We start from the raw sequence: 11,650 nt of genomic DNA, 5'->3' as shown, positions 1-11,650 counted from the left end.
GGAATAGACACTTGTGAGTAGGAGAAAAAGTGTGTAAAAATGGCAATTTTGGTCACATTGAGGCTTTAAAAAGTAGTTATTCCACATGAGCCACAATCCAAATGACATTTTGAATCAATTTTCCCACAGTCCGAAAAATAAATTTTCTGATGAACAACGATGACCTGTGACATGTCGAACTTTCTCCAGATGTTCAGAAATCGTAATTTTTAAATGTTTCATTTTTTGACTGTAAATGACTATTGCATGTGAATTATCACTTTTGGAACTAATATAGGTGTGTTTAGAGTCATTTTAATGCCTGAAATTGGTCGAAATAGAAGTTTCTGAGTAGGAGAAAAAGTCTGTAAAAATGGCAATTTTGGTCACATTGAGGCTTTAAAAAGTAGTTATTCAACATGAGGCACAATCCAAATTACATTTTGAATCAATTTTACCACAGTCCGAAAAATAAATTTTCTGATGAAAAACGATGACTCGTGACCTGTCGAACTTTCTCCAGATGGTCAGAAATGGTAATTTTTTAATGTTTAATTTTTTGACTGTAAATGACTATTGCATGTGAATTACCACTTTTGGAACTAAAAAAAGTGCGTTTAGAGTCATTTTAATGCCTGAAATTGGACGAAATAGAGGCTTCTGAGTAGTAGAAAAAGTCTGTAAAAATGGCAATTTTGGTCACATTGAGGCTTTAAAAAGCAGTTATTCCACATGAGCCAAAATCCAAATGACATTTTGAATCAATTTTACCGCAGTCCGAAAAATAAATTTTCTGATAAACAACGATGACCCGTGTCCTGTCGAACTTTCTCCAGTCGAAAAAATCAATTTTCTGATGAAAAACAATGTGACCTCTCGACCTTTCTCCAGATGATCAGAAATGGTAATTTTTGAATGTTTAATTTTTAGTCTGTAAATGACTATTGCATGTGAATTATCACTTTTGGAACTAAAATAGGTGTGTTCAGAGTCACTTTAATGCCTGAAATTGGTTGAAATAGAAGCTGAGTAGGAGAAAGTCTGTAAAAATAGCAATTTTGGTCACATTGAGGCTTTAAAAATTAGTTATTCCACATGAGCCACAATTAATGACATTTTTTTTTTTTTTTTTTTGAAACCGTTTATTGCAGTTTATAGAAGTTACAGGTATGGGCCTACAACCACACGGCCGGCCGCTAGAGCATCAAAAGCATATTACATACATACAACAAAAAACTTTCTCAGCGGTGCACAGTAGGAAGACAGGAGTGATCAATGGTGCAGGCCTCACAGCTCCATGCCCACAGTACGGTTCCATTTTCTTAAAGCAAAACAACGTAAACAAACCACAACCGCAAGGCAACCCTCGATCCAAAGTGACAACACGTGCTCCATAAGTGGGGGATCCAAACCAGCAGCAAAATTCTGAAGAGGGGGACGGGAGTAGATCAGGGACTGGGGGACCGCGCGCCCGCGGCCAAGGGAGGGGCGCCATCTAGGGAGACGGAGCCGGCGAGGCCGCCGGTAGCAGCGGCGGCTCACAAATACCCCCGCGGTAGGCGTTCCAGGGGCCCCAGAGTTTCATCCACGCCCCAGGCTTACCCCTCGCCACATACACCACCTTTTCACGAAACATACACCAATCCATATGCTCTTTCCAGGCCGACACCGCAGGGGGCCTCTGGGATCCCCACAATTGGGCAATATCACGCTTGGCTATCATGTATCCCAGAGTCACCCACCGCGCCTGCGGGACCGAGTAGTCATTTGGTTCCCAGACATTCAACAAGCATCTCCTCGCTTCAGGCAGCAGCGTGACACGCGTAACCATTCGTAGAACCTCATGCACACCACGCCAGAATCGCTCCACCTTCGGGCACTCCCACAGTATATGCATGAAAGTCGCCAACGCACCACAGCCACGCTTACACATTCCATCACCGGCAAAACCCATACGTAAAAGCCTTGGCCCCGTCACGTAGACCCGGTGAAGGATCTTGAGCTGGACGAAACGAAGGCGAGCCGGGATGGCCACCTCTTTCGGAGAGGCCACCGCGGAGATCCAATCCTCGTCGTCCAGCTCCAGCCCGTCGGCAACCCAAGCCTCGCGGAGACTAGTCAGCAGACACGATCTATCGTTAATCAATTTTTTGTATATGAGGGAGATCGTGCTGTCCGGGACATGGCCATCTAGCACTCTGTCCTCCAGGGGGGAAGATTCCGGAATGGATGCAACATCCGGGAAGACGGAGCCCAGCGCATGGCGGACCTGTAGGTACCGAAAGTACTCACTGCCCTGCAGCTGAAACTCCGCCTGCAGCGTCTCAAAAGTTTTGAATCCCCCCCTCGTCCAGAGATCTCCCACCGTGCTGATTCCGATCGTGTCCCACTTCTCGAAGCCCTTCGACGTCCACAGGGAGCCCAACCTCTCAGATGCATACAGCGGAGACGCTCGGGTCAAACGGTCCTTCCACCCCATAGCTGCATTAGCCGCGTGCCAGACACGCACCATGACACGCGTCGGTCCCGTCAAACGGGAGTCGGGCGCGCCAGAGTAGAGCGCTCGATTATAATCGCCACCGGGCAGAAGCGTCCTGTCCATCTCAAATGCCGGGTTCAAGGCGGGCCCGTAAAGGCCATGATTAATTGCAGCTAGTTGGGAGGCCCAGTAATACCGTTTGATGTCCGGGAGGGCGACCCCTCCATCGTACCACGGGAGCGTCAATTTAGCCAGAGCAATACGCGGCCTCCCGTCCCAGAACAGGCGCCGCTGGAGGCCCTCCACCTCGCGAAAGTAGCGTGCCGGGACCAGGTCCATGGTATTCTGGAGGGCGTAGAGGAAGCGCGGCAGGGACATCATTTTAAATAAGGCCGCTCGGCCGAGCGGCGAGAGCGGCAGACGCCGCCAGCGCACCACGTCCTCCCTCAGACGCTGGAGGGGGGGCAGCAAGTTCCGCTCATAGCGGGCCTCCGGGTCAAGAGTGATATATATACCCAGGTACCGGAAACCCTGGGAGGCAATCTGGATCGGACAGTCCCGTGGCAAGACCGGGGCCTCCCCGGAGAGCACATAGACACAGGATTTCGCCCAGTTGATGACCAGGCCTGAGTTGCGACCGAAGGAGCGCAAAACATCAACCAGGACGATCAGTGACTTGCGCGGGGAGGCGAGATACAAAAGGATATCGTCAGCATAGAGGGACACGCGGTCCTCATGCTCGGGGGTCCAGCGGAGACCACGGATAGAAGGGTGCCACCGCAACCACTCCGCCAGGGGCTCCATGGCCAGGGCGAACAGGAGAGGCGACAGGGGACAACCCTGTCGCGTGCCCCGCCCCAGCGCGAATGGGGCAGATACTCGCCCATTCACCACCACCTGCGCCAACGGGCCCGAATATAGCAATTTGACCCAGCTGACGAAACCCGGGCCGAACCCAAACTTCGCCAGCATCGCCCAAATATATGGCCATTCGAGCGTATCAAACGCCATGGTGGCGTCCAAGGACGCCAAGATGGCCGGCTCCCGCACAAATGGGACACGCGCGAGCACCCCGTGTAAGCGCCGCAGATTAAGCGCCGTGTTGCGGTGTGGTATAAAGCCCGATTGGTCTTGGTGGACCAAGTCGCCCACCACGCCAACCAACCGGTTGGCCAACACCTTGGCGAGGATTTTGGGCTCCGCGTTCAGAAGCGAAATCGGCCTATAGGATGTGACCCGCTCACGGGGCTTCCCCTCCTTATGGATCACCACAATTGTAGCCAGACGCTGGTCCGGCGGGAGGGAGCCCTGCGAGTGGGCCGCAAGGAACATCGCGCGCAGGTGGGGCGCCAACACATCCGGGCGTAGCTTGTATAGCTCAATGGGAATACCATTGGGGCCCATGGCCTTGCCGGATGCAACCGAGCGAATAGCCGAGGCAATTTCGTCCGAGGTGGGCGGGGCATCCAGCGAATCCCTGTCCTCCACCGTAAGGGAGGGCAGTGCGATGTCCCGAAGCAAGGCATGGGAATCTTCCTCCGAGCAGGGAGAAACCGGGGAGTAGACTTCGCGGAAATAATCCGCGAAGCAGGAGACAATGGCTTCCGGCTCAGTGACGCACACACCATCCACGCTCTCAATCAAAGGCACCACGCGGCTCGCTCTTTCCCTCTTGTCCAACCACGCAATCAATTTGCCAGCCTTGTCACCCACATCATACAATCGCCCCTGCTGCTCTCTACTGAGGCCCCTGGCCGCCTCCGTGACGAGGGCCCGATAGGCCGCCTGCTTTAAGTGCAAAACATGCAACTTGGCGTCTGTTACCCCGCTCCCCAGGTCACCCTCCAGTTCTGCAATCTCGGCCTCAACCCGGGTCACCTCCTCCCGCTCGCGCCGCCGGGCATTGGAAATAAAGGAGAGGGCCTCCCCTCTAAGAACCACCTTGAAAGCCTCCCACAGGGAGATGGCAGACGGGACCGACCCCACATTCTCATCGAAATAGCGCTGTAAGGATTTGATCAAGTCGGCACGAATGGTGGGGTCGCGCAAATACCATGCATTGATCGGGGCCACTCCGCCATCCCCCCTCGGGAAGACATCGAAATGCAACAACAATGGGGAGTGGTCTGAGATACCCCGTGCCAAATGGCGCACCTCCCCCACCCTCCCTGCCTGGGCCGCCGGGACAAGGATGTAATCAAGCCGCGAGAGGCTACCATGGGCCCCCGAGTGGAAGGTGTACTGTTGCAATACGGGATGCTTTAAGCGCCAGCAATCCACCAGGCCCAGCGTGTCTAAAAGGCCGGGCAGCCACGCCTGTGCCCGGGGGAGGTCCCTAGGGGGATGGCGATCCATAGACCCAGAGGCAACCGCGTTAAAGTCCCCTCCAACCACCAACAGGCCACCCGGAAGGTCCAGAAGGAGGCGCCCCAGGTCCGCAAATGTAGTGGCTTGTAACCCAGGCGGGACGTACACTGATATAAAGATAAACACTCTACCCTCCATTTGTCCCACCAGAACAGTGTAACGTCCCCTCTCATCATGGCGCACCTCGTCAATCTCCAACGGGAGCGAGTTCTTGACCATAATACCCACCCCCCGCGAGCCCGAAGTGAAGCCGGAGTGGGCCGCCAAACGATATCCCCGCCGATTCATTGCATGAAAGGTGTTACCTATAAGGTGTGTCTCCTGCAGGAAGACAACATCTGGAGAAATACGTTTTAAATACTGCAGGACCACACCACGCTTAATCCTATCCCCCAGGCCGTTAACATTCCATGACAACACAATCAAATCCCTACCCCCCCTCATACGTCAAAACAATCGGTCGCCCCCCACCGAGCATCTTAAAAACAACAAAACAGTTGCGGGTTTGCCTTGCGGTGCTAACAAACAACACACCCCCCCCACCCCCCGGTCCCAACAGAACTCCCCCCTCCCTGCACCCCTGCATGAGCCCAGACAGCCCCCCCAAAGTGCAGTGTGCCTGTCGCCCCATAGCTAAGTACTAACTAGTCCCCCCGAGGAGGAGGGAAGCCCCCAGCAGACCCCACCCGACCTCCATGGGAGGGGAACATACGAAAGCAATATATGGTAAAGGAACAATATCCAGAGCAAGGCCTATACAGTCACCCCTCAATTCTGATCCGGCGGGCCCTCCCCGCCAGCCGCGCCCCCCCCACCCCGATCTCCAGGCAAAGTATCTAACCAGTCCCCAGCCACCTCGGGCCGGTCGAAGAAGTGCGTACGGCCATCCACCTCCACCCTCAGCTTAGCCGGAAAGAGCATTGAGTACTTGAGGTTTAGGTCCCGTAGGCGACGTTTAATACCAAGAAAGCTCTGTCGCTGCTTCTGGACCGCCGGAGTAAAGTCTGGGTAGAAGTGTACATCCATGTTGTCCAGTCTGACCGGTCCCTGTTGCCTGGAGGTCTGGAGGATGGCGTCTCTGTCCCGGAAATTAAAAATCCGGGCAATAATAGGCCGCGGCGGTGCACCGGTCTTAGGGCGGCCCCCAGGGACCCGGTGGGCACGCTCCACCGCAAAAAGCTTACTCAGCCCCCGGGGCTGGAGATGGGTCAGGATCAGTTCTTCCACGAAGAGATCTGCCGCCTCCGCCTCTCGGCCCTCCGGCACACCAATAATGCGAACATTGTTCCTCCGGGCCCGACTCTCGGAATCCTCCAGTCGCCGGTCCATCAGGGCGCTCGCCTGGCCAAGCCGGCGCACCTCCTTCTGGAGGGCCACCACGTCCGTAGTGAGGCTCGTTGTGGTGTGGGCCAGGGAGTCAACTCGGTCGTTCGTTTTTGACAAGTCTGCCCTCACAAGGCCCACATCCACCAGGACCGAGTCAATTTTTTGCGCCAAGGTATCGAAACGCTGGTCCACTGAGGCCTTCATCTCTGCGATGGCGCCCATGACGTCCCGGAGGGTCAGATCCACCGGTTGGGCAGGCGCCTCCGTCGGGCCCACCAGGGATGACCGCGATGTCTCCGGAGAACCCTTCTGGAGCGTATAGCGATCCATACTATTGGCCTGGTGCGCCGTGCCACGGCGGGTTGTCTTCATCTTCGCCCGGTCGCCATCTTGTTTGGTGGACATGCTGGCCCTTCCACCGTCGTGCCAAGATCTCCAAACGGGCCGCCACACCAAATCACGGGTGTCAGGGGGGGGGCGGGGGCGACCACCGGGCCGCGGGTCAGCCCACCGCCGGCGGGTCAGCCGGGCACCTGGACAAGGCAACACCACCGCACCCCGCTCCGCAGCCCGACCCCGCCTGAGGCAAGGAGGGCGCAAAAGCGAAAGTGAAAGTGCGGGGTACGCGAGTCGCCCAGCCCCGCTCGCCGCTGTTATTCACTTCGTCCCCGGATCGCCCCACTACTCCAATCCGGGGGGCCGGTGAGGAGAAGGCCGCAACCTTCAATCGATGCTCCCACCGGTGTTCGGGGTCCGATTCGAGCCCAAAAAACGGGTGGCGCCTCAGCTCGGGTTCACCGACACAGTCCCCTCAACAAGGACAGGATATCGCCAGGATTAATTCAGGAGGTCGCGGAGGTCCTCGGGAGCCTCGCACCTACGCGGCCATCTTGGTTGCGCGCTAGGCTCCTCCCCTTAATTAATGACATTTTGAATCAATTTTACCACAGTCCGAAAAATAAATTTTCTGATGAAAAACGATGACCCGTGACCTGTCGAACGTTCTCCAGATGGTCAGAAATGGTAATTTTTTAATGTTTAATTTTTTGACTGTAAATGACTATGCATGTGAATTATCACTTTTGGAACTAAAATAAGTGTGTTTAGAGTCATTTTAATGCCTGAAATTGGTTGAAAAAGAAGCTTCTGAGTAGGAGAAAAAGTCTGTATAAATGGCAATTTTGGACACATTGAAGCTTTAAAAAGTAGTTATTCAACATGAGGCACAATCCAATTGATTTTTTTAATCAATTTTTCTACAGTCCAAAAAATCTATTTTCTGATGAAAAACGGTGGCCCGTGACCTTTCGAACTTTCTCCAGATGGTTAGAAATGGTAATTTTTTATTGTTTAATTTTTTGACTGTAAATGACTATTGCATGTGAATTATCACTTTTGGAACTAAAATAGGTGTGTTTAGAGTCATTTTAATGCCTGAAATTGGTCTAAATGGAAGCTTCTGCTTAGAAGAAAAAGTCTGTAAAAATGGCAATTTTGGTCACGTTGAGGGTTTAAAAGGTAGTTATTCAACATGAGGCACAATCGAAATGACATTTTGAATCAATTTTTCTACAGTACAAAAAATCAATTTTCTGATGAAAAACGATGACCCGTGACCTGTCGAACTTTCTCCAGATGGTCAGAAATGATAATTTTTTAATGCTTAATTTTTTTACTGTTAATGACTATTGCATATGAATTCTCACTTTTGGAACTAAAATAAGTGTGTTTAGCGTCAGTTTAATGCCTGAAATTGGTCACAATAGAAGCTTCTGAGTAGTAAAAAAAGTCTGTAAAAATGGCATTTTTGGTCACATTAAGGCTTTAAAAATTAGTTATTTAACATGAGCCACAATCCAAATGACATTTTGAATCAATTTTTCTACAGTACAAAGAATCAATTGTCTGATGAAAAATGATGACCCGTGACCTGTCGAAATTTCTCCAGATGGTCAGAAATCGTAATTTTTTAATGTTTAATTCTTTGCCTGTAAATGACTATTGCATGTGAATTATCACTTTTGGAATTAAAATAGGTGTGTTTAGAGTCATTTTAATGCCTGAAATTGGTTGAAAAAGAAGCTTCTGGGTAGGAGAAAAAGTGTGCAAAAATGGCAATTTTGGTCAAATTGAGGCTTTAAAAAGTAGTTATTCCACATGAGCCACAATCCAAATGACATTTTGAATCAATTTTCCCACAGTCCGAAAAATAAATCTTCTGATGAACAACGATGACCTGTGACCTGTCGAACTTTCTCCAGATGGTCAGAAATCGTAATTTTTAAATGTTTCATTTTTTGACTGTAAATGACTCTTGCATGTGAATTATCACTTTTGGAACTAATATAGGTGTGTTTAGAGTCATTTTAATGCCTGAAATTGGTCGAAATAGAAGTTTCTGAGTAGGAGAAAAAGTCTGTAAAAAAGGCAATTTTGGTCACATTGAGGCTTTAAAAAGTAGTTATTCAACATGAGGCACAATCCAAATGACATTTTGAATCAATTTTACCACAGTCCGAAAAATAAATTTTCTGATGAAAAATGATAACTCGTGACCTGTCGAACTTTCTCCAGATGGTCAGAAATGGTAATTTTTTAATGTTTAATTTTTTGCCTGTAAATGACTATTGCATGTGAATTACCACTTTTGGAACTAAAAAAAGTGTGTTTAGAAACATTTTAATGCCTGAAATTGGACGAAACAGAAGCTTCTGAGTAGGAGAAAAAGTCTGTAAAAATGGCAATTTTGGACACATTGAGGCTTTAAAAAGTAGTTATTCCACATGAGCCACAATCCAAATGACCATTTGAATCAATTTTACCACCGTCCGAAAAATAAATTTTCTGATGAACAACGATGACCCGTGACCTGTCGAACTTTCTCCAGATGGTCAGAAATCGTAATTTTTTAATGTTTAAGTTTTTTGACTGTAAATCACTATTGCATGTGAATTATCACTTTTGGAACTAAAAAAAGTGCGTTTAGAGTCATTTTAATGCCCAAAATTGTTCGAAATAGAAGCTTCTGAGTAGGAGAAAAAGTCTGTAAAAATGGCAATTTTGGTCACATTGAGGCTTTAAAAAGTAGTTATTCCACATGAGCCATAAACCAAATGACATTTTAAATCAATTTTACCACAGTCCGAAAAAAAAAATTCTGATGAACAACGGTGACCCGTGACCTGTCGAACTTTCTCCAGATGGTCAGAAATGGTAATTTTTTAATGTTTAATTCTTTGCCTGTAAATGACTATTGTATGTGAATTATCACTTTTGGAATTAAAAAAGGTGTGTTTAGAGTCATTTTAATGCCTGATATGGTCAAAATAGAAGCTTGTGAGTAGGAGAAAAAGTGTGTAAAAATGGCAATTTTGGTCACATTGAGGCTTTAAAAATTAGTTATTCAACATGAGGCACAATTCAAATGACATTTTGAATCAATTTTTCTACAGTCCAAAAAAATCAGTTTTCTGATGAAAAACGATGACCCGTGACCTGTCGAACGTTCTCCAGATGGTCAGAAATGGTAATTTTTTAATGTTTAATTTTTTGACTGTAAATTACTATTGCATGTGAATTATCACTTTTGGAACTAAAATAAGTGTGTTTAGAGTCATTTTAATGCCTGATATGGTCGGAATAGACACTTGTGAGTAGGAGAAAAAGTGTGTAAAAATGGCAATTTTGGTCAAATGGAGGCTTTAAAAAGTAGTTATTCCACATGAGCCACAATCCAAATGACATTTTGAATCAATTTTCCCACAGTCCGAAAAATAAATTTTCTGATGAACAACGATGACCTGTGACATGTCGAACTTTCTCCAGATGTTCAGAAATCGTAATTTTTAAATGTTTCATTTTTTGACTGTAAATGACTATTGCATGTGAATTATCACTTTTGGAACTAATATAGGTGTGTTTAGAGTCATTTTAATGCCTGAAATTGGTCGAAATAGAAGTTTCTGAGTAGGAGAAAAAGTCTGTAAAAATGGCAATTTTGGTCACATTGAGGCTTTAAAAAGTAGTTATTCAACATGAGGCACAATCCAAATTACATTTTGAATCAATTTTACCACAGTCCGAAAAATAAATTTTCTGATGAAAAACGATGACTCGTGACCTGTCGAACTTTCTCCAGATGGTCAGAAATGGTAATTTTTTAATGTTTAATTTTTTGACTGTAAATGACTATTGCATGTGAATTACCACTTTTGGAACTAAAAAAAGTGTGTTTAGAGTCATTTTAATGCCTGAAATTGGACGAAATAGAGGCTTCTGAGTAGTAGAAAAAGTCTGTAAAAATGGCAATTTTGGTCACATTGAGGCTTTAAAAAGTAGTTCTTCCACATGAGCCAAAATCCAAATGACATTTTGAATCAATTTTACCGCAGTCCGAAAAATAAATTTTCTGATAAACAACGATGACCCGTGTCCTGTCGAACTTTCTCCAGTCGAAAAAATCAATTTTCTGATGAAAAACAATGTGACCTCTCGACCTTTCTCCAGATGATCAGAAATGGTAATTTTTGAATGTTTAATTTTTAGTCTGTAAATGACTATTGCATGTGAATTATCACTTTTGGAACTAAAATAGGTGTTTTTAGAGTCACTTTAATGCCTGAAATTGGTCGAAATAGAAGCTGAGTAGGAGAAAGTCTGTAAAAATAGCAATTTTGGTCACATTGAGGCTTTAAAAATTAGTTATTCCACATGAGCCACAATTAATGACATTTTGAATCAATTTTACCACTGTCCGAAAAATAAATTTTCTGATGAAAAACGATGACCCGTGACCTGTCGAACGTTCTCCAGATGCTCAGAAATGGTAATTTTTTAATGTTTAATTTTTTGACTGTAAATGACTATTGCATGTGAATTATCACTTTTGGAACTAAAATAGGTGTGTTTAGAGTCATTTTAATGCCTGAAATTGGTCGAAATGGAAGCTTCTGCTTAGAAGAAAAAGTCTGTAAAAATGGCAATTTTGGTCACGTTGAGGGTTTAAAAAGTAGTTATTCAACATGAGGCACAATCCAATTGATTTTTTGAATCAATTTTTCTACAGTCCAAAAAATCTATTTTCTGATGAAAAACGGTGGCCCGTGACCTTTCGAACTTTCTCCAGATGGTTAGAAATGGTAATTTTTTATTGTTTAATTTTTTGACTGTAAATGACTATTGCATGTGAATTATCACTTTTGGAACTAAAATAGGTGTGTTTAGAGTCATTTTAATGCCTGAAATTGGTCGAAATGGAAGCTTCTGCTTAGAAGAAAAAGTCTGTAAAAATGGCAATTTTGGTCACGTTGAGGGTTTAAAAGGTAGTTATTCAACATGAGGCACAATCGAAATGACATTTTGAATCAATTTTTCTACAGTACAAAAAATCAATTTTCTGATGAAAAACGAAGACCCGTGACCTGTCGAACTTTCTCCAGATGGTCAGAAATGATAATTTTTTAATGCTTAATTTTTTTACTGTTAATGACTATTGCATAT

Source organism: Triturus cristatus, chromosome 4_2 (assembly GCF_964204655.1).
Source record: "Triturus cristatus chromosome 4_2, aTriCri1.1, whole genome shotgun sequence".
Taxonomy (NCBI): Eukaryota; Metazoa; Chordata; class Amphibia; order Caudata; family Salamandridae; genus Triturus; species Triturus cristatus.
The sequence above is the reverse complement of the archived record's forward strand: the minus strand, read 5'-3'. Positions refer to the sequence as shown.